Genomic DNA, 25,150 nt, shown 5'->3' on the forward strand with positions numbered 1-25,150 from the left:
TAGCATTGTTCCCAGAATACTGATTGATTGAAGAACTATATACTGTGACCAATGAAACTGTTTTCTGAAGACTCTATCCAATAAATACTTAATTTTTGACATCTTATAGCATGGGGTTAGAGTGCTACTTATATCAGTAAACATCTGGATAGCAGGCCTTAATTTCTGTTGCCAGGCTTACTTTACCCATGATGCCAATTCCCTCAATTAACTCCATGAAAAACAGCATAATTTTTTTTAAAAACCTCCAAATAATCAGAAATCAAGGATTAGCACCATTTTCACATTATAATTCTGATACAAACTTTCTTAAGAATTTGCTATATCTCTTCCTCTTCTTATTCCCTCTTCCCTTTCATTCTCTCATCTCCCTTCCCTCCCCTTCCTGAACAATTCAGTCCAAAAGCTATTTGGTGGAACCAAGCAAGGTAGGCATCCACATGCTGAAAGAGAAGTGTTGGCAGCTTGACATGGTATGCTGGAACAAAAGAGGGATGGCTATGTGCAAGACAATGGCCCAGAACCAAGAAGAGAAAGGAGGGCATCCTAGGGTGAAGCTTAAGTAAGGTGAGGAGGGTATCCACTCAAAGGACAGTGGTGAAAATGGCCTGGTGTTCAGAGCCTTTTCAGGTGGAAGAGAGTGTATGTTCAAGTGGAATGGTGCTGTAGGGATATTGTGCAGATCTCAAAGCCCAAGCAAGGTAAGGAGGGCATCTAGATGCAAGGTGAAGTAGACAAAGTATTAGCAATGGCAATTTGGATAAATCCTTGAATATGTAACCAAAATGAGGAATGCATCAAGTAACTATATTGAGGATAATGGGAACCAATTTTCTCACTGTCAGAGAAGAAAGGAAAACTAGAACAAACATTGTGGTATCAGATTTAAATTGCAGATACTGGAGTTAACAGGTGGTTTAAAATATACAGAGATAGAGATATATAAAGATATATGTGGATAATTTATAGTTAGATAAATAAATATCTGTAAGTATAAATGTAATATTCTCTGTTCTATTGAAAGGGACAAACAGTAGTACCCTCAAAAAAGAAGTATACCTAATTAACAGATTTGGATTTCTAAAAGCTATTCTACACTATAAGAAACCATGGATCCCTGGAAAAATAGCTGATTCCAGGATGGGAGCAAGCAAATATAAGATGACTCTGAACTATCATTTTTCTGTACCAGAAAGTAAGGAAGTGTTCAATGATGAAGACAAGTCAAAGTATACAGAACCCAGATTGAAGAAGCTCCTATTGAACAAATAGGAGCAATGTGAGCAACAATAAAAATCACAGTCACAGATTATAAACCATTGGATGAAACAGTATCCCATAAATCCATAGTGATATAAAAGCATAAAAGAATACACTGAAATTTGGTGAGAACCAGAATTTTACATAGCCTCAAAGTACTTCTTCACAAACTATCTAGTAATGACAAACAGCAAAATGGTAAATTTACAGTGGAAATTCTTTCAGATCCCATCCTAATCTAGTAATCAAAATGAACATCACATGCAATGGGACAAATAGAAAATGAGTTCCACACGATGGGATGAAAAGAACATAGCATTACTTCAATGATATTCCTGCCAAAGACAGATACTCTAAATCTAATTCATGAGAACACATTATAAATCCAAATTGTGGCATATTCTACAAAACAAATGTCCTGTAATCTTCAAAATCAGGAAAATTAAGGAACGTATGAAAAAGAGTTCCAGATCTAAAGAGACTAAATAACAAGAAAATTAAATACAAGTGTTTTATTGTTGTTATTATTATAAAGAATATTATTGGAGCAACAGGTAAAACTTGAATGGGAGATAGGATTTCAGTAATAAATAAATGCTAATTTTCTGATTTTGATCACTGTATTATGGTTAGGTAGGAGAATATCTACTGGGAGATATGAATATCTTTAAGCTCCCAGCATTGCACAGATCTAAGAAGCAGGAAATTAGAGACACAACAGAAACAAAATACACATAAATAGTAATGAAGTCTGTATTCCAAGTATTAACTAAATACAGAAATTTAAAATTCTGTGCAATTAATAAAAGAAAGCATTTATTAGGCACTTTTAATACAAGGCACCATAGTAGATTTATTATACATTCTCCCAGTTTTTAAAAAAACAGCAAAGAAAGATTACAATTTTCTTCATTTTCCACATTAAAAAACTGGGTCATAGAATGGTTACCTGCCCAAGATTATATCACTTATAAATGTTAAAGCCAGTGATGGCTAGTAAATGTTTAACAACCAGTTCCCTAGAGGAACTGCTTTGTACCATTTGCCAATTTCTGTCTTGTAAATACTACCACCAACACTGATTTCAAGCTACCAACAAACGTAATACCGCTGAGCAGAGTTCAGTTCCCCTCCCTCCGGAGCCTCCCTCCCATCCTCCCTATCCCACCCCTGTAGGTTGTCACAAAGCATCGAGTTGACCTCCCTGTGCTATGCATAAGCATCCCATTAGCCATCCATTTTACATTTGGTAGTGTATATATGTCAATGCTACTCTCTCACTTCGTCCCAGCTTCCCCTTCCTCTCTGTGGCCTCAAGTTCGTTATCTACATCTGTGCCTTTATTCCTGCCCTGCCACTAGGTTCATCAGTAACGATTTTTTAGATTCCATATATGTGCGTTAGCGTATGGTATTTGTTTTTCTCTTTCTGACTTACTTCACTCTGTATGACAGACTCTAGGTCCATCCACCTCACTACAAATAACTCAATTTTGCTTCTTTTTATGGCTGAGTAATATTCCATTGTATATATGTACCATATCTTTTTTATCCATTCATCTTCTGATGGACACTTAGGATGCTTCCATGTCCTGGCAATTGTAAATAGTGCTCCAATGAACATTGTGGTACATGTCTCTTTCTGAATTATGGTTTTCTCAGGGTATACGACCAGTAGTGGGATTGCTGGGTCATAGGGTAATTCTGTTTTTACTTTTTTAAGGAAACTCCATACTATTCTCCACAGTGGCTGTACCAATTTACCTTCTCAGCAACAGTGCAAGAGGGTTCCCTTTTCTCCACACCCTTTCCAGGATTTACTGTTTGTAGATTTTTTGATGATGGCCATTCTGACTGGTGTCAGGTGATACCTCATTGTAGTTTTGATTTGCATTTCTCTAATGATTAGTGATGCTGAGCATCTTTCCATGTGTTTCCTGGCATTCAATAAGTCTTCTTTGGAGAAATATCTATTTAGGTTTTCAACCCATTTTTGGACTCGGTTGTTTGTTTTTTTGATATTGAGCTGCATGAGCTGCTTGTATATTTTGGAGATTAATCCTTTGTCAGTTGCTTCATTTGCAAATATTTTCTCCCATTGTGAAGGTTGTCTTTTCATCTTCTTTATAGTTTCCCTTGCTGTGAAAAAGCTTTTAAGTTTCATTAGGTCCCATTTGTTTGTTTTTATTTCCATTTCTCTAGGAGGTGGGTCAAAAAGGATCTTGCTCTGATTTATGTCAAAGAGTGTTCTGCCTATGTTTTCCTCTAAGAGTTTTATAGTGTCTGGCCTTACATTTAGGTCTTTAATCCATTTTGAGTTTATTTTTGTGTATGGTGTTAGGGAGTGTTCTACTTTCATTCTTCTACATGTAGCTGTCCAGTTTTCCCAGCACCTTTATTGAAAATGCTGCCTTTACTCCATTGTATATTCTGGCTTCCTTTGTCAAAGATAAGGTGACCATATGTGCGTGGGTTTATCTCTGGGCCTTCTATCCTGTTCCACTGATCTATATTTCTGATTTTGTGCTAGTACCATACTGTCTTGATTACTGCAGCTTTGTAGTATAGTCTGAAGTAAGGGAGTCTGATTCCTCCAGCTCCATTTTTCTTTCTCAAGATTGTTTTGGCTATTCGGAGTCTTTTGTGTTTCAATACAAACTGTAAAATTTTTTGTTTTACTTCTGTGAAAAGTGCCTCTGGTAATTTGATAGGGATTGCCTTGAATGTGTAGATTGCTTTGGGTAGTATAGTCGTTTTCACAATGTTGATTCTTCCAATCCAAGAACATGGTATATCTTTCCATCTGTTTGTATCATCTTTGATTTCTTTCATCAGTGTCTTATAGTTTTCTGCATACAGGTCTTTTGCCTCCTTAGGTAGGTTTATTCCTAGATACATTATCCTTTTTGTTGCAATGGTAAATGGGAGTCTTTCCTTGATTTCTCTTTCTGATTTTTCCTTGTTAGTGTGTAGGAATGCAAGAGATTTCTGTGCATTAATTTTGTATCCTGCTACTTTACCAAATTCATTGATTAGCTCTAGTAGTTTTCTGGTGGCATCTTTAGGATTTTCTATGTATAGTATCATGTCACCTGCAAACATTGACAGTTTTACTTCTTCTTTTCCAATTTGGATTCCTTTTATTTTTTTCTTCTCTGATTGCCGTTGCTAAAACGTCCAAAACTATGTTGAATAACAGTGGTGAGAGTGGGCACCCTTGTCTTGCTCCTGATCTTAGAGGAAATGCTTTCAGTTTTTCACCATTGAGAATGATGTTGCCTGTGAGTTTGTCATATAGGGCTTTTATTATGTTGAGGTAGGTTCCCACTATGCCCACTTTCTGGAGAGTTTTTATTATACAAGAGTGTTGAATTTTGTCAAAAGCTTTTTCTGCATCTACTGAGATGATCATATGGTTTTTATTCTTTATTTTGTTAATATGGTGTATCACATTGATTGATTTGCATATATTGAAGAATCCTTGCATTCCTGGAATAAACCCCACTTGATCATGTTGTATGATTCTTTTAATGTGCTGTTGGATTCTGTTTGCTAGTATTTTGAGGATGATTCTATGTTCATCAGTGATACTGGCCTGTAATTTTCTTCTTTTGTGACATCTTTTTTTTTTTTTTTTGCGGTACGCAGACCTCTCACTGTTGTGGCCTCTCCCATTGCAGAGCACAGGCTCCAGATGTGCAGGCTCAGTGGCCATGGCTCACAGGCCCAACCGCTCCACGGCATGTGAGATCTTCCCGGACCGGGGCACGAACCCGTGTCCCCTGCATTGGCAGGCAAATTCTCAACCACTGTGCCACCAGGGAAGCCCTTTTGTGACATCTTTGTTTGATTTTGGTATCAGGGTGATGGTGGCCTCAAAGAAGGAGTTTGGGAGTGTTCCTCCATCTGCTATATTTTGGAAGAGTTTGAGAAGGATAGGTGTTAGCTCTTCTCTAAATGTTTGATAGAATTCGCCTGTGAAGCCATCTGATCCTGGGCTTTTGTTTGTTGGAAGATTTTTGATCACTGTTTCAATTTCAGTGCTTGTGATTGGTCTGTTCATGTTTTCTATTTCTTCCTGGTTCAGTCTTGGAGGGTTGTACTTTTCTAAGAATTTTTCCATTTCTTCCAGGTTGTCCACTTTATTGGCGTATAGTTGCTTGTATTAATCTCTCATGATCCTTTGTATTTCTGCAGTGTCAGTTGTTACTTCTTTTTCATTTCTAATTCTACTGATTTGAGTCTTCTCCCTTTTCTTCCTGATGAGTCTGGCTAATGGTTTATCAATTTTGTTTATCTTCTCAAAGAACCAGCTTTTAGTTTTATTGAGCTTTGCTTTGTTTACTTCATTTCTTTTTCATTTATTTCTGATCTGATCTTTATGATTTCTTTCCCTCTGCTAACTCTGGGGCTTTTTTGTTCTTCTTTCTCTAATTCCTTTAGTCGTAAGATTAGGTTGTTTACTTGAGATTTTTCTTGTATCTTGAGGTAGGATTGTATTGCTATAAACTCCCCTCTTAGAACTGCTTTTGCTGCATCCCATAGGTTTTGGGTCGTGTTTTCACTGTCATTTGTTTCTAGGTATTTTTTGATTTCCTCTTTGATATCTTCAGTCATCTCCAGGGGGTTTTTTTGGTTTTTTTTTAAGATGTTGGGGGTAGGAGTTTATTTATTTATTTATTTATGTTTGCTGTGTTGGGTCTTCATTTCTGTGCAAGGGCTTTGTCTAGTTGTGGCAAGCGGGGGCCACTCTTCACCGCAGTGCATGGGCCTCTCACTATCGCAGGCTCTCTTGCTGTGGAGCACAGGCTCCAGACGCGTAGGCTCAGTAGTTTTGGCTCACAGGCATTGCTGCTCTGTGGCATGTGGGATGCTCCCAGACCAGGGCTCGAACCCGTGTCCCCTGCATTAGCAGGCAGATTCTCAACTACTGTGCCACCATGGAAGCACATCTCTAGGTTATTTAGTAGTATATTGATTAGCATCCATGTGTTTGCATTTTTACAGTTTTTTTCCTGTAATTGATATCTAGTCTCATAGCACTGTGGTCAGAAAAGATGCTTGATACAATTTCAATTTTCTTAACTTTACTGAGGCTTGATTTGTGACCCAAGATGTGATGTATCCTGGAGAATGTTCTGTGTGCACTTGAGAAGAAAGTATTCTTTTGTTTTTAGATGGAATGTCCTATAAATATCAATTAAGTCCATCTTGTTTAACGTGTCATTTAAAGCTTGTGTTTCCTTATTTATTTTCTGTTTGGATCATCTGTCCATTGGTGTTAAGTGGGGTGTTAAAGTCACCTACTATTATTGTGTTACTGTTGATTTCCCCTTTAAGGCTGTTAGCATTTAACTTATGTATTGAGGTGCTCCTATGTTGGGTGCATAGATATTTACAATTCTTATATCTTCTTGGATTGAACCCTTGATCATTATACAGTGTCCTTCCTTATCTCTTGTAACAGTCTTTATTTTAAAGTCTATTTTGTCTGGTATGAGAATTGCTAATTCTGCTTTCTTTTGTTTTGTTTTGTTTTGTTTTTTGTGGTACGCGGGCCTCTAACTGCTGTGGTCTCTCCCACTGTGGAGCACAGGCTCCGGACGCGCAGGCTCAGAGGCCATGGCTCATGGGCCCAGCCGCTCCGCGGCATGCATGATCCTCCCAAACCGGGGCATGAACCCGTGTCCCCTGCACTGGCAGGCAGACTCTCAACCACTGCGTCACCAGGGAAGCTCTCCAGCTTTCTTTTGATTTCCATTTGCATGGAATATCTTTTTCCATCCCCTCACTTTCAGTCTGTATGTGTCCCTAGGTCTGAAATGGGTCTCTTGTAGACAGCATACAGATGGGTCTTGTTCATGTATCCATTCAGCCAGTCTGTGTCTTTTGGTTGGGGCATTTAATCCACTTACATTTAAGGTAATTATTGATATGTATGTTCCTATTACCATTTTCTTAATTGTTTTGGGTTTGTTTTTGTAGGTCTTTTCCTTCTCTTGTGTTTCCTGCCTAGAGAAGTTCCTTTAGCATTTGCTGTAAAGCTGGTTTGGTGGTGTTGAATTCTCTTAACTTTTGCTTGTCTGTAAAGCTTTTGATTTCTCCATCAAATCTGAATGAGATCCTTGCTAGGTAGAGTAATCTTGGTGGTAGTTTTTCCCTTTCATGACTTTAAATATATCTTGCCACTCCCTTCTGGCCTATACAGTTTCTACTGAAAGATTAGCTGTTAACCTTATGGGAATTCCCTTGTACATTATTTGTAGCTCTTCCCTTGTTGTTTTTAATATTTTTTCTTTGTGTTTAATTTTTGTTAGTTTGATTAATATGTGTCTCGGCGTGTTTCTCCTTGGGTTTATCCTGGGTGGTACTCTCTGTGCTGCCTGGACTTGATTATTTCCTATCCCATGTTAGGGAAGTTTTCAACTATAATTTCTTCAAATATTTTTTCAGACCATTTCTTTTTTTCTTCTTCTGGGACACCTATAATTCTAATGTTGGTGCACTTAATGTTGTCCCAGAGGTCTCTGAGACTGTCTTCCATTCTTTTCATTCTTTGTTCTTTATTCTGCTCTGCATCAGTTATTTCTACCATTCTATCTTCCAGCTCACTTATTCGTTCTCCTGCCTCAGTTATTCGGCTATTGATTCCTTCTAGAGTATTTTTAATTTCAGTTATTATGTTGTTCATTACTGTTTGTTTGCTCTTTAGTTCTTCTAGTCCCTTGTTAAACATTTCTTGTATTTTCTCTATTCTATTTCCAAGATTTTGGACCACCTTTACTATCATTTCTCTGAATTCTTTTTCAGGTAGTTTGCCTATTTCTTCTTCATTTATTTGGTCTTGTGGGTTTTTATCTTGATGCTTTGCCTGTAAGATATTTCTCTGTCTTCTCATTTTGTCTAATTACAGGATTTGAAGTCTCCTTTCCCTAGGCTGCAGGGTCTTAGTTCCTCTTGCTTCTGTTCTCTGTCCCTGGTGGTGGGGTTGGTGCAGTGTCTTGTGTAGGCTTCCTGACGGGAGGGACTGGTGCCTGCATTCTGGTGGATGGAGCTGAGTCTTTTCCCTCTGATGAGCAGGGCCGTGTCAGGTGGTGTGTGTTGGTGTGTCTGTGAGCTTAGTATGACTTTAGGTAGTCTGTGTGCTGATGGGTGATTTGTGTTCCTGTCTTGTTTGTTGTTTGGTGTGAGGTGTCCAGCACTGGGAGCTGCTGGCAGTTGGGTAGAGCTGGGTCTTGGATTCAGATACAGGCCTCCATGAGAGCTCTCTGTGATTAATCTTCCCTGAGTCTGGGAATTCTCTAGTGGTTCAGCATCCTGGACTTGGTGCTCCCACTCCAGAGCCTCAGGCCCAACTTCTGGTCAAGGGACCAAGACCCTGCAAGTTACTCATTCCAGCAATAAAGGAGATTAAAAAATAATAATAATAACTAATGAAACCCCAGACAAATGGTGAAAACTAAAATCAAACAAACAGAAACAAGGAAACACGCACACACACAGAAGAAACAAAAACAGAACGAAATAAATCAAATAAGAAGAGAACAACCAGACAAACAGAAGAACCCAAGAACAAAATCAAACAATTAAGAAGAAAGCTGACAAAACCCCCAAAACAAAAAACAAAACCAAAGCAGGGTGCTAACTGAAGAATGAAGCAAAGAAACAAACCAAACCAACAAAAATGATATTAAAAGAAAAAGAGAAAGGGGAAAGAAGACAGAACAACAGAAAAGCAATGTAGAAACAGAAATATATTTTAAAAAATAGAAAATATATTAAAGAAAAAAAAAGGCAAACAAAACCCCAGAGAAATGGTAAAAACAAAATGAAAAATGACAAAACAAAGTGACAAAAAAAATGAAACAAACAAAAACAGAAACAAGGAAACACACACAGGTAAAAGAAACAAAAACAGAGCCAAATACAACAAAAAGCAAGAGAACATCCAAATAGAAGAACTCAAAAATGTAATCAAACAGAAATAGAAGAACTCAAAAATGAAATCAAACAGGATTAAAACTAACAAAAACACACAACCTAAAAGCCAAACCAAAGCAGTGTGGCAACTGAAGCAAAAAGCAAGGAAACAGAACCAATAAAAATGATTAAAAAAATAATAATAATAAAATAAAATTAAGTAAAAAGGGAAAAAACACAGGACAACAGAAAAGTAAAGTAGAAATGGAAATATTATACATATATATATATATATATATATATATATAAAAGGCAAAGAGGAAAAAAGGAAAAAACACAGAACAGAAAATCAAAATCAAAATAGAAATGTATAAAAAAATTAAAAATAAAAATGTTATAAAACACAGAGATCCCAAAAGACTAAAAAAAAAAAAAAAACTAAAACAACAACAACAAAAAGCTAGAACAAACAACAGAATGAATCAAAACACAGTCAAATCAATAGTAATAATTATGTTTCCCTGGGGTCTCCTGTGTAAGTGTCCTTTGTGTAGGTGTTTTTGGATGAGAATTACATTTAAATAGGTGGACCCAAGTTGACAATCATTCACTTTGGAAGGCTATCTCTATTTAAGGTTTTACTTCACAGTCAAAGAATAACTATAACTCAAAACTTTTTGACATCCATAATTTTTACTGTGTTGGCTACCATTTAACTCTTATTGATATCTTTCATGCAGATGCATTATATGTTGTCATCAAATGATCTTCCAGCTCAGGAATATCAATTAATTTTTATTTTGTTTTGTTCCTTTTTTCCAGAATCACAGTACTTGGAAATTTAGAGGAAATAGCACAAACAATTTATCAGACCCTGGCTTGAAAATCAGGCTCATGTTTGTGGTCAAAGGGGCAGCCATGAATTGATCAAGTTACGTCTTCAGATAGTCCAAGCTGCTGTCAAAACCTTGGTCATCCGAATTTTTCTCAAGACTGTACCACATGATTACAACACTATAAAGTCAATTCTGGACCCTTGCCTTCAATTAATCTCAGCTGATTACATTTTTCTTCTGTTTCAGGTTAACAGCTCTGGTTCTCCTCTGCTTTTTACTCTCCCTACTATCCCCAAACATGGTAATTACGGACTGCCTCTTAATTAGTGACATCTAGAGAAGATTATGATATAATTCAGTTGGTAAATGAGGATACTGAAACTCAGGAAGTATAAGACACCTACCCAATGATGGACAATGATAGAGCTGAGTTTATAATTCTCAGTTCTGAATTGAGTGGTGGGGTCTGGAGATTTTTACATCTGAATTTCTTCCTTTGGAAAACATCAGTCTTTAGCAATCTTCAGTCAACTTTTATATTAACATGGCAAAATATCTTAGTTACTGGTCATTTTTAGTAAATGTCTTTATGTTCTCAGTGTTATTAATAACAGGCTTGTGCTGTAATAAACAGAACTAATTAAGAAAATAGCCCTGATTCTATCATTGTGTATCTTACTTTATAGAATGTGTCACATAGTTGTAGACACATGTAATACAGGTTAAGTAAAGCCCTTTGGGATAAAGAAAATACTGTTCTACATCTGAATGAAATTATCAAAGTGTAGCTCTGCCCTTACTTTCATTTCTTGTACATTCTTTATAACTTATGACCTAAGGAGAAAGGGTGCTGGGAACAGAAGCGAAAAAATAAAAATAATTTTAAAAAGTTGTATAAAACAAAGGAGACAAATAATAAAATGAAAACTCAAGGGAAAAAGAGATGGAGTCCCTGTCAAGTTCTGTGGAATGGCAACTCCCACACACAACAGCAATGAAGAATTGGCAGGGCTGCTCTTAGTCTGTTCCTGTGGTACCTTCTTTACTGATTCAATTTCACAATATCAATATGGTAAATAATATAAAATACATTTCCATGCTTCAAGTTTTTATGTGTAAATTCTCTTAGTCACTATAATAACTGAGTGAGGTATTATTTTTCCTAACTTATAGAATACACAATGAAAATCAGAGACGGTAAAGAACTTCTTTAAGGTTTTAAATGAGAAAGTGAAAGAGTAAGAACTTGTCCATGGAATCTTATGAAGTCAAACCAATATCTGTACACCATGGATTTTTCTCTGCTCTGCAACCCTATAAACCCAATCAATAACAGGGGAGCTGGAGAGAGAAGTATTTATAGCCATATAAGAGTTTATACCAGGCTTCCCTGGTGGAGCAGTGGTTGAGAGTCCGTCTGCCGAGGCAGGGGACACTGGTTTGTGCCCTGATCCGGGAGGATCCCACATGCCGCAGAGCGGCTGGGCCCATGAGCCATGGCTGCTGAGCCTGTGCGTCCAGAGCCTGTGCTCCGCAACGGGAGAGGCCACAACAGTGAGAGGCCCACGTACCACAAAAAAAAAAAAAAAGAGTTTATACCAATCTCAACAATCCAGCCTCAAGGCAATGTCTTAATCAAAGGAAAACAGTTTGGAAATAAAAGAATTTCCAACAATTTCAAATCTTTACTCCCATTTTTCTAGTGTAATGAAGAGGACTTCAAAACCATAGTGATACTTCTTTCAAATTTCTTTTTTGTTTCTGATGAATTTTTTCATATTGCTGTTGCATCAGAACTCCCAAAGTCTCTGCAAAATTTACCCTCAACCTTAACCCACACACACATTCTCCTCTTCCCTTTCTGTCTTTCCTTCTTATTCTGAATTTCCGAGCTCTGAAGAGTTTTGCATAAATTATCTTATTTAGTCCTAACTATATTATAGCAAGATAAGTATTAGTCTCAGACGGTGATTTGCCCAAAGCCTTAGATGTAAAAAATGTAGCTGTATCTAATTTCAAAACCATAGTCTCTCCAGTACACCACACTTCCAGTTTTATATACCAAGAAATCCTAGAAACTACTAAAGAAAATCTGAATTTTTGATTTTCAGATGTTTACCCTTCTGAATAATTGACTTCAATCTCATACGTGTATGGGCTAATGATGTCCTTTAGCCCAAACTTAAGGAAAAAGAATTAGAATAACAGAAGATGCTGGTTGACATCATGAACATCACTGGAGCTTACACTGATACTTTACATGAACTGGGCTTGATAGCATCCACAGAACAGACAGAAATCTCTACATTTTATATGTAAGAGTGACTGTGAGATTTCTGAGGTTTAATGTTAAGGTCACTAATTAAACAGGTCGCTGAAACTCCTTCAGAATCTTGCTTATGAAAAAAATGGCTTATGAACTAGCAGGAAAAAAAGCATTTATTTTCCTACCATTTCTTAACCTTTCAAAACTCTGACTTATTTTCTAGAAGGGTATTTTGCTAAAAAGGCAATTATTTCCCAATGTAAATATCTGTTGACTGAACCCCAGTTGTTCTTGTCATCATAGTTGTCTTGGTCTAAGTTAAACATAATGGTTTAGGGATTTAGATGATTCTTAGCACTCTAAAGATTGCACATAATGGAGCCCAAGTGATGCTGCATTACTGGCAATCATCCTGGAACTAGTAACAGCAGTTATTGGGCCTATAATCTCCTAGGAATTAACAGACAAACTCTTTTTCTCAATTTGCAGGACATCATCATTACCATTAAAAGGCAGTTAAGATGATAATGTGCCACTGTAACTCATACAGTGGGCAGTAAATGGTTATAAGTGAAAGTGCTGAGACGGCAGTCCTGACTCAACTCGGCCTATAGAGTTAAATGTTCTCCCTTTTGGGCTGCTGCTTGGAAAAATTTTAAAGTGACGGAAAACAGGCACTCAAGAGATATGGGTTTTTGGCTGGTTTGTTTGTTTCATAGGGATGACTCCCTTTCTAGTGGCCCTGAAGAAAGTCAGTCCTTTACCATTCAAATGACATGATTTCCTGTGAGTCTGCTTGTTCAATGATCTATAATAATAACCAAGGATTTCAGAACAAAGGAATGAGACTATAAACACAAAGAGAGTAGAAAAAGCAGGAGTCTTAAGGGACGAAGAGCTATAAAAACTACCCACAATAAGGTGAAACAAGGGATGTGCAAGGTGCAAAGTAGAGAAATTGACAGAAATGTAATTCAAATCAATAAACATTTGTTGAGTCCCTACTGTGTTGCAGGCATTATGCTACACACTTGGCCTTTATGATCCCTTCCTACTTGGAGTTTACACTTATCTGAGAACATAAATATGTGACATATATTTTTTAAACTCAATAAAATGAGAAGTACAGGATTCCATGAGAACAAACAAGGAATTCTAACCAAATCAAAAAGAAGTCAGTACCGGGAATTCCCTGGTGGTCCAGTGGTTAGGACTCCATGCTCCACTACAGGGGGCACAGCTTTATCCCTGATGGGGGAACTAAGATCCCACAAGCTATGCAACGTGGCGAAAAACAACAACAAAATCAGTACCAAGCAGCACAATAACAGGTGGAGAAATTAAATGAACCACTAAGAATTAAAGAAAACCTATAAAGCCTTAGAAATTACCAAAATAACTGGAAATTGAACAACCTACAGTAGAAGTAAATAAAACTTTACCATTATAGTAATAATGATAGCTACCATTTACTTAGGTCCTGCATTATGTCATGCTAAATGCTTTAGATGAAATATTTTATTTTAATCTATATGACAACCTGATTGGGTGGGTATTAACATCTCATATTTATAGATAGGTAAACTGAAATTTGGGTAACTCGCCCAAGGTGACATAACTAGCAAATATCAAAACCAGGAGTTGAATTTAAATCAGACTAACTATATAGTTCATTCTCTTAACCAATATGCTATATTTCAATGCCCAGAGTTAAATGGAGAATAACACCCAAGACTGAATAGCCAGTTTAATTAATAGAATCAAGAAAGATATAAGGGACTGGAGTAAAGACTAGAGAACAGAGGAAAAACAATATTTGGGCCTATATGATCTTTTTATTACCAATCTGCTACTGAGGTAGGATTGGTGTTCAACTTCAGCTGACTTTATATAGGTTACAAAGAGACCATGTAAATAAATATAACTGATTAATTTAGCATATCTATAAAATGCAATATATTAATTCCTCAACATTTTCTTTTTTGATTTCTATTTGTTTCAATGATATCTGCTCCCAAACACATTTGAAATGCTTTATTCAATGATGGTAATAATAGCAAAATTATATATCATCAGAAAAAAAAACAAGAATCAGAAAACAGTAGTGGTAGGGAAACGTCAAAACTTCTGACTGAAGAGGGCTACAAAAAATGAGAGAATATGACTTCTTTCTGAACCCTGCATAACTAAAGGCAAAGAAAAATACAAGATATGATACATAGTCTCACTGTCACAAAGACAACCCATTTGATGAAAAGAAATAAGGTTTTTCTGCAACCTACACAATAACAGGAATTTGCCACTAGGATCTTCATACAAGACAAATTGAGCAACATAAAGAATCTATTAATAATTTCCTCCATAATTATCTTATCAGGTTATTTTCAAATAATCTCTTTCTTTTTAAAGACTATGGGAGGGGACTTCCCTGGTTGTCCAGTGGTTAAGACTCTGCACTTCCAATGCAGGGGGCCCATGTTCAATCCCTGGTCAGGGAACTAGATCCTGCATGCCACAACTAAAAGATCCTGCATGCAGCAACTAAAGATCCCACATGCTGCAATGAAGATCCCACGTGCCACAACTAAGACCTGGTGCAGCCAAATAAATAAATAAATAAACAAATATATTTTTTGAAAAGACTTATGGGAAACAACTTTTGAGGTGTCTGTCTTAACATATAAGCCACAGAGTCAAGCTGCTAGTGACTACATCTCTACTGACTTGTGCCAGACACATGATTCAAGACAATAAGACCCAAAAAAGAGAAACTGCACTGCTAAACTGACTGGGAGAGGACAGTGGATTACATGATGGCATAACTTAGAATCAAAGTTTACCTATACCTTATGCTGCTTTTCCCAGGGTCTGGTTCTCCATCTTTTTCTTGAGTTCCATGACATATTCCAGGGACCTTCTAAAATATTTCCACTTTTGTTAAGTTAGCTTGAGTTGTTTCTTTAATTTGTAAACCAAGTACTTAATACAACTGCAGATTTAAGAATCACAGGTACTATTTATAGAATACCTGAATCTGTATTGTTAGGGAACCATTGACCGAAAATTGCCTGCCTTGGCCAGGCATGGTAATAACCACTTGCATGAGTTGTCTCACAAAAGGAGGTCACTATAAGGAGCACAGTGCTGCCTGCTGCTGCCAATAACCAGAAGAATTTGGCGCAGGGACAAGATGCCAGTGTGTAATATGTCCTGCCAACCTCCCAGAAACCCTCGTGCTAGAATTGACCTTGTCTGAGAGATGCACACACCACTGGGAAGGACACTGAGTCAGACCAAAAATGGGCACAAGCAAGATGATGGGCCAGAGACAACCTGGAAAATAACCCCATTACCATAAAACCTGAGACTGCGAGCCACATGGCAGAGCAGTTCTCCTGGGTTCCCTAACCCCTTCCCAGTAAAGTCTTTTGCTTTGTCAGTACCTCAGGCAATTAATTTCCAAGTGTTAGACAAGAGCCCACTCTGGGGCACTGGAAAGGGTCCCCCTTCCAGTAACAATATTGTTCCTGCTCACCAGCTAGTTTTAGTTTACCAGTTAGCTTACACTAATTCTAAGACAGTCATGACCAGCCCTACTTATTTGGTGGAGGAAAAAGCAAACGTTTTACAGATACTGTCTAAACAGGAATTGGCATAAAAAGAGGTATACTAATCCAGGTTTTAATGTACTCTTTCTTCCTTCTCCTTGTAATTTCTTACAAATATTACACAGTGCTAATATTAATGTAGAAGTTATATACAAATGATGGGAAAGATATAAACATATATAATAATATAATTTATTGAACACCAACTGTGTATCAACTTCTTTGCTAGATACTTTTCATAAACTTTGTTTTTTCTTAAAAGCATACCCTTAAAGTTTGTTAGCATTTGACAGCCCTGTGTCCTTTAAATTGTGTATCCTTTGAGATAAAGGAATCAAATAGACATTGAAATATCAGTTTTTGGTGGGGAGCATGGTGATCACATAGCACAGCTTGTACCCAGGAACAATATGGTCTTTCTACACCTTTTCTGCAGATCCATGTTACTCAACAGGTCACAGTAATTGATCAGCAGCAGTTTCATCCCTGATAACCCCCACCCCCATCTCTCACTGCAGGAGTATAGACTGTGGGGTTCCTTTTGATCTGGTAAACAGATGAAAATCTGCCTGAAAAGAGCATGTAAATCAAACCAAGAAAAAGTTAGAAGAAGCTAATTTTGCAGATTAAGTGTTCTTTTTCCAATCAAGTGAGAAAACTCACCTACTCCTGCTTCTCTGTGAATGGAGTAACGTGGGGAAAAACCAGAAGGGTTGCCCTGTTACCATTGCCTCCTAAACAATGGAGGCACTTCCTGTCTGTGGCACTCCTCAGTACCTAACAGTATTATTATCTCTACTTGAGAAATATGCATCAGAAAATTTAAATACTTTGCCCAAATAGGTTGAATTCAAATATATATTTGAGTCCAAATCCCATAATGGAATTTTGGACATTCCACTCCAAGGACATTCCAGAGCAAAAAATAGGGTCCCAACACAGGAATGATGAGTTCAGACAGAAAAAAGACAAAACCAAAACAAGAACATATGTACATATAATTAAAATTGGGAGAGGAAGCACAATAGGTGAATTTCTGTCTTGGCAAGCAAGAAGAATCAGGCTCTAGCCGTGCCTTAGCAACATCATCTGTGTGGTGTGACCTGCCTAGAGCAAAACACTGAAACCACTGGGAACTCAATTCCTTCATATTTAAAATATTTGAAAATGTCATGAAACAGTTAAAGAAATTAATCATTCCTAGTTTGCCTTTTCCTTTGCTTTGGTTGTCTCTCTCTTTTAAACATCTTTTCAAAAGTATGGTATAGTAGAAAATAACTAAGATAAATTATAGTCAGACAATCAAGCTTTTTGCTCCTTTGATCCCATCAACTCTTTATATAATCTGCAAAAAATCACTTTGTCAGTCACTGCCTTCCCAAACTTCAATTCCTTGTTTCAACTTGCAGACTTGGGTCTAGGAGTCCTTTAAGCCAATCATGATTCAGGCAGCTACTACTTAAGTATCCTCAGAAACAGAGGCCTTTCCATCCTAAGCTTGGTTTCTACTATGACTGAGACTGCTAGGCTCAAAGGCTTTGCTAACAGTGAAATTCTACTGAACTTAGCTCCAAGTTCTAAAGCCCTGCCTAGTTCCTAACCGGTCCTGCCCTTATCCCGCAAGACAGACCGAAGTACATGCCTATACCCCTAGGCATGATGCTCCTATGGACTGACCAACTATAACACAATAATAGCACCCATATGCCTGTAAAGATTAATGGATAACTGCATCTCCTGATGGCACATCCTTTCTCCGACATTGACTTCCTTGTATATTGTCTCTAGCCTGAAGCAATTCCTTCTTCACTGTTTTTCTGCTGGTATTTCCTATACCAAAGTTGTTATCATTTCTTCTAATTCAAGTCACTCCTTGACCTTACTTTTTGCTCCTTCCCCACTGGCCTACAAACATCATCCCAGCACACCCCACAGTAGAATGCATCTACTTCATGGTAACTTTATGTTTTGAGCCTTGAGTTCTTCACCTATTTAATAAGAAAAGTGGGCAAAAGAATGAGAAATATCTCTTTAACTCTGAAATTTACAACTTTGCATTATACACCTAATAAATGTCTCCAAACGTTCCTTTCAAGTTTATGTTTCTTCTTGAAGTCATATACTTTCTACTCATTATTACAAACTCTTAGTGGTTAGGGACTTTCTTCTTCATCTTTGTACCTGGCGTTCTGCTCCCCTTTCTCTAACATCAATCTTTCTCCCAGTGGCTAGAGTAATGCCTTGCACCTAAGAAACACTCAAAGTTTATCCAAGGATTTTCCTTAGCCAGGGAAATTATATAACGATGCTTCAAAGAGAAGGTCAGGAGGCTACTGAAACAATACAGGGCCAGGCTAGTAGTGATAAAGGTGATGAAAAATAGATTCTAGATATTTTTAAAAGCAAAGTCCAACAGTATTTGCGAAGAGATTGAATACAAGATATGAGAGAAGAGAGTGTGAATGTCATTAAAATGTTCAACAAATATTTCTTTTCTCCATTATTTAGAGCACATTTTCTCTGTGATCAGGTGTCTTTTTAATTCTGACCAATGAATGGAAGTCCCTTCTGGGCTGAGCATTTAATTGTTTGTGGCCCTCAGAGCAGCTTATTTTCTCTGTCAGCACAAAGATCAACAGTGTCTGAGATGGTGACCCCTTCACTAAATGAGAAAAGTCTCCCAGCTGACTCATGATGAACATGTAGCATGAGATAGAGAGAGAGAAAAAAAAAGATAGGGGGAGTGAGAGAAAGGAGACAGAGGAGAGAGAGAGAACTCTTTGTTGTTTAAAAGCCCTGAAATTTGGAGTGTGATTCTTACATCAAAATAGCTTAGTTATCCTTATTGATAAACAATTTCCCTAGAAGTACAGTACTGCTCTAATAAAACCTAAAATGCATGGCACTGGTTTTGACTAGGTGGTAAAGAGGAAAGACTGATATTATATGGAAGAGTAGAAAGATGGTACTTTATGTTATACAAAAGTATGGCATTTGGTTAAAATGTTAACTATAGTAACTTGAAATGCAGATAATGTACCCAATGAACTTGTTACTTTACACAAAAACAAATTATCAATAGTATGTGGTGGCTGCTATTGGTGGCATTTGAGAGGGTATAAGAATAATTAGGAAAAAAAGACCAGTTTGCCAGCAGGAAAGAAAAAGATTAAGATAGGTCCAAAACTGGGGGATTTGTAGCACTGGAAAAAAGCAACTGTGAAAGAAAATAATAATTTAAAAATTTATAAAATATGTTGGATGACAAAGGCCAATCAAATCTCAGCCTGTGGTAAGGATCAGATATTTTTTATACCTCTCAATGAATTGACAGGTTGAATGAATTAATGTAGTATTGAAGAAATCCTAGCAGTTCTACAAATTGCCCCTTGGAAAAGATGTTAACAAATGACATTCTCCCACCAAAAGTCTCTTAGGCTCAAGATAACTACAATTAAGTTGAAAAAGAAAAGTAAATAGATATGACAAAGAGAACCATAAGTTTGGCTACTGGTGCATGTTTCTTACTGGAATCAAGGAGATAAAAAGCCAAATATATTTCTGCATCTGATATTCTGAGAAAAAAACAAAATCAGAAAAAAATCCCCCATCAGTGTGGACTAAAAGAGACTACAATTGCTTAAAAGCTAAAATGACCCATTGAGCCTTAAACTTCTACAGGCAGGAAGCAGGCAAAGAGACCTGCTCAGCCACCAACTACAGCATATTCTCCATAGCTCTTTCAAAGGTAGCCAAGGAGGATAACAGAGAAATAGGAAAACCCCAAGAGCCTGGAGCCAAGAGTCATAAAGAATATGAAATTTGAGAGCTCCAGGAAGCAGATTAAGCACTTAATTAAGCAACATTCTTCATTCCTAGGACATTAGGTCTTAAAATTTTTGATCAGTGGGATATTATACATTCAGCAGAGAAGTAAAATCGCTGTGCACCTCCCAATCTTTCTCTTTATGAATGGAAATATTTATTGTGATTCCTCAATTGTATATTAGTTTTTGATGGTATAAAACTTTTCTTTCTAGTTCACAGGACCTAGATCTAGAGAAGCCACACTCAAACCTCCTTTAAAGATAAGCATGTATCAACTAATGATCTCAACTTTGAGCTTGAAGGAGTGAGTGGTGCTTTTTTCTTATCTTTCTTGGAGAGGAAGTAATATATTTCATGTGCAAGGAGGAAGATGAATCAAATAGTTGGTAGCAAGTAGAGTGTATTAGTCATCAGTTACAATTTTCTACATCCACTAATTTCTTACCACTTCCAGACTGCTAGTATAATTCCCCTCCTAGTTATTTTAGCAGTATGTAAGGAGAGGGAGAGAAGAATGATGAGTTTTCACTAATGAATTGTGAGTAGAAGTAACGCATGCCACTATTCTAGTGGCAATAGTTCAAGCTTATTGTCAAGAATTTAATAAGCAGTGTAAGACCTTCTAGAGCTCTCCTTTTTCTTCTGGCATGGAGATCAACAATTTTCAAAAAAGTGGCTACGCCATCAGTCTGGGTCCCTGAATAATTACAAGACAGAGTTCCCACTTACCCACAGTGGAAAGGTGGTGTGAGAGAAAGATTAACCTTTGTTATTTGAGCCACTAAGATTGAGCATTGTTTATTACCACAGCATTGACATACCTATTCTAACTGATATAGGAAGCAACATTTCCATATTATTTTTTGCAGTACACTATTTGTTTTGTTGTAAGTATGTCAAATTATATTATTTTTGTTACTGCTGGTAGATAGTTCAATTGGTTAAATCAGTGTAAATGAAAATTTTTTATTTAAGAGACTCCATTTTTTAAAATTTTTACTAAAATCTGTATTTCCTAAACTTCTTCTTGAGCATTTCTTTCTTAAAAAAACAAAATGGGGCTTCCCTGGTGGCTCAGTGGTTGAGAGTCCGCCTGCCGATGTAGGGGACACAGGTTCGTGCCCCAGTCCGGGAGGATCCCACATGCCACGGAGCGGCTGGGCCCGTGAGCCATGGCCGCTGAGCCTGCGCGTCCGGAGCCTGTGCTCCACAACGGGAGAGGCTACAACAGTGAGAGGCCCGCGTACCGCAAAAAAAAACAAAAAACAAACAAAATGAAATGATTACATGACAAAATAACTCAGCACCACTAATCCATGTTAACCAGACAAGTATCTGCTTGCTCTATTATAAAAGAAAATTTCTTTTGAGTAACTCAACAATGTTAGAGTAATTCCTTTGGAATAGTCATAAGCTTAGACTGACATGCAGTATTTTTTATTTCCAAAACACTATACATATTATAAATATGTTTTACAATGTTATTCATACTATACATATGCTTTAAGATTTAAAACATAATGGGAAACTCTAGTGAAATCAAAGATAGATCAACATAACCGCAGACTTCAGGTATTCCCTGGACTTAGGATCATGCATTTATTTCAATAAATACCATTACTAAGAAGGATATAGATGAAACTACAAAGACTAAAACCCTTTGGGGCAGCCAAAATTATGTGAGTCTCTTAAGAACAATGTCGCCTAACACTTTTTACTCTAATCCTAGTGAAAAGTAACAGCTTCTTCTCATTCCCTAGGGCCTATTTCAAATTCTCTGTTTGGAGATCTAATTTCTAAAGCCCAAATCATCCTTGATCCAGAATCAATCAGCTTTTCGGCTTAATCCAGTTTCAGGCAAAAAGGTAGATAATGAATTTAATGGGATTGATTTTTTTCTGTCAGATCATAATGTCCACTCTTCAGTGAGCCAATTAGGTGGTTTATATGAAGGTTTAGGTAAAAGCAGAGCTATTTTAATTATTTAGATTTCTTAACTGGCCATTATTAACTGGTCAGAATTAAAAAGATTTAGTTCAGTCGGCTAAAATCTCCTTTGATGTGGTCAGAAATCATCCAGTGCCATCACATTGTTCATTAAGATATTCCAAACAAAGCAGTTAAACATTATTCTCCTTCTAAATATTTGGTTTCATGGACCTACTGCCTCTGCTTTATAACTAAGGAATCTTTTTTGTATGTTTCACTGAAGCTGTTCTATCACTTTTTCTTACAAAAGACCACTACTTCCTAGATAAGATATGAAAAATTATCCTCTACAATCCTCTATCACCTAGCCCTCACTCCTAAGGATACATTAATTCATCCAACTACTTGAAAAAGGACAATGATAATGAATTAAGCCTTCTAGTCAGACAGGCCTTGAAAAGTTCATCAATTTCTCAGTCTCTTTCTTCTATCTATTAAATGGGTATAAAAGCACGTACCACAAATGTGGCCATATGACTTTTAATGAGGCGATGCATATAACATACTAGGCAAATAGCATAGCATAGGGTTCAGCAAATGACAAATTCTATTAGCTCATGATAGGATAAAAAATAATACAGGAAGGTTTAGGGGTGATGAATTTGTATCATCATAATAAGTAACTCTTTGAAGTCTGGGTTGATAGTAAGTTTTTTGAGAACAAGGACCATCGTTCATAACAAATTTGGGGTGCTTTAATACCATGTATTGCACAAAGTAGGTATTTAATAAATGTTTGACAAGTGACTGAATGTTCACAAATATGGATATGAAATTTATGTCCATCTTGCATTCTTCTTACCAATTTTTGTGTGGGTGTGGCATTTTTACCTTGAATCTATGGATTTCATAAAGGTTTCGTGTGGGTACAGATAGGAAGGTGCACATGTGAGAGAAGAGATTGATTGCTTACTTTGGAGCTCTGTTTTTATTTGTTGGCTATGTAGTGGGGGACAGCACAAAATACTTTCTCATATTTAGAAGTTAGTCATACCACAACCCAAACTTTGGGGTTTCTAAATTTATTCTCAATTGGCAAAAAGAGTATTTTCATTTTTCAAAGAACTTAAAATGCTCAACAGTTGCAAAACAACTCTTGGAACATTTTAATGAGTCAAACGTAAATATATGTAAATAAATTAAACCCACACAAATTAACTTTCCATACAAGTGCTTATAATTAAGAGAAAGGGGAAATTTTGGTTTTGCTTAGCTTTAGTTAGCCAAGAGAACAAATTATGTCCAAGATTATCCTGAATCTATTATGTGGAAATGTAGAAATAACACTCATTTCCCTGGGCTTCCACTGCGAGTGTAGCTCCCAAGCTAAGGACAAATCCAACCTGCAGAAGTTCCGATCCATGTTTTAGGTTTTCTTCCCCCAATTCAGTGCAGCAGCTAATGAGAGAATAGCCTAATCAAGAAGGCTAACCGTAAGAGGTAAAATCAGAAAGTTTATGTATAATCCCAACACTCTCTCCTCCTAGTTGCTACTGTATATTCCTAACATTTGTAGGTATCCTAGCTCTAGGAAAATCCATCCTCAAGGCAGCCAACATCTGTCTGTTCTTTATTTCTATCTTAACATACACATCAATTTTTTAAAAATCTGAATCTCTAATACTATCATCCTACTTTCAGATTTCTTCTCAACATTCACTTTGCTTTGTCCATCCTCACTTTGTCACTTCCTAAGAAACTCCTTCCTAAACTAAATCTAAACTCAGATTACATAAAAAAAAATTCCCCATAAATGACAGCTCTTCACAGTAGTTAATGTTTTTCACACAATCGTTAACAAAATGACTAGGGAGAAACAAATCTAAGGTTCCTTCTTAATACAGAGCTCTGGGTCATTGCAACAGTTTCAAAGCACAAACGATGGCATCAACACCAAGAAGAGACAATCCTTCTATTTGCTGGACAATCCCTGTGGCTTCCTCTCTCTCTTAGGTAGCCTAGAGGCACTCTTGCTCTGCAGGGTTCTCATAATACTGGTGTTAGTAGGCAAATAACCTAGACAATTGTGTGAGTTCCCAAAGTTCAAAGCTCAACTTTCATTGACCAAAAAGTTCTTTTTATTACAGTGTGGCTCTGATGCTCTCTGCTCCCTCTCCCAGCTTCTCTGTAGAAGTGGAAATCAGTGTAGGTATACGGCCCCTCTCCTGCAGCACCTTCCACTGGGTATCTAGCTACACTCCAGCCAAGCATACCTCTTCATGGGATGAGAGCTTAGGAGTCCTGATGACTCTTTGCTTATGGCTTCCTCAATAAACCATACTTAACACTTTTGTGGTGTCTGTCCCTATCTTCTGGTTTTACAAATACTTTTCCCATAAAGATCACCGAGAGTAACATCCCATCCAATGCAAAAGCTGTCTACAGCACCTTCAACAGATTTCTCATAACTTCAATGACTTTCTATTGTCTATTCATTCATTGTCATTCATTACAAACAAATTATTAAGTACCCACAAGTGCTTAGTAAGGCCCTGGACTAGTATACATCAATTAATAATATAAACATAGTCCCATAGCATTCAAAATCCTCTGTGGTCTGAGAACAATCTACGTTTTTCAGTTTCATCTCTCACTAGTGAAAACAGACTAACATATACAAGCATCTATTATAATTCAGGTACCATATATTACAATTTCATAGTACTTAAAAGCATCCCAATAGTGTTACCGTTCTTGTGGGCTGATTCTCAGTATCTGCTTTGTTTTTTCCAACTCCAATTGCCAAAAAACAAAACAAAACAGAACCCTAAGGTTTTAAAGGTCATTTTCCTTATGTGTTATCACTTACCTAATAAGTGGCAAAACAGAATTCAGACACAGGTTGGCCTTCTTCCAGTGCCATGAGCTTCCTACTATACCATGTAGTGATGTAGTGTCTATGCCTGACAGAGTAGGTATTTGATAAATATTTTTGAATAAGTGGAAGAATAAATAAAATAAAAAAGACAACATCATTTTCCCATTTTAAAACTGCTTTTGCTCTGAGACTTTTGGAAAATTCTACATTACTCTCTGCGCAAAAGAAATTATAGTAAACATATGTTCTCCAACTATTTCTGAGACATACATTTGAAGATCATTTTTCTCTAGTTTTTCAGTGATCTCAGAAATTGTTCCCAAATTCTGAGAACAGAATTTCCCTGCATTCCCATCTTCTACCTTTAATAAATGGATTGCCAACTACCACAAAACATTAGCTTTAAAGCAAATAAAAATGCTACTTGGGGCTTCCCTGGTGGCGCAGTGGTTGGGAGTCCGCCTGCCGATGCAGGGGCCACGGGTTCGCGCCCCGGTCCGGGAGGATCCCGCATGCCACGGAGCGGCTGGGCCCGTGGGCCATGGCCGCTGAGCCTGCGCGTCCGGAGCCTGTGCTCCACAGCGGGAGAGGCCACAGCAGTGAGAGGCCCGCGTACCGCAAAAAAA

General features: G+C 37.2%; 1 non-coding gene across 1 annotated transcript; it reads left to right on the forward strand.

Annotated features, from left to right (window-relative positions):
• The first annotated feature begins 14,706 nt into the window (after nucleotides 1-14,706).
• On the forward strand, nucleotides 14,707-14,779 carry TRNAG-UCC (transfer RNA glycine (anticodon UCC)). Its single transcript has one exon. It is a non-coding gene; the product is annotated as a tRNA-Gly (tRNA).
• Nucleotides 14,780-25,150: the final 10,371 nt, after the last annotated feature.

This window comes from Lipotes vexillifer, unplaced genomic scaffold, assembly GCF_000442215.2.
Source record: "Lipotes vexillifer unplaced genomic scaffold, Lipotes_vexillifer_v1.1 scaffold317, whole genome shotgun sequence".
NCBI lineage: Eukaryota > Metazoa > Chordata > Mammalia > Artiodactyla > Lipotidae > Lipotes > Lipotes vexillifer.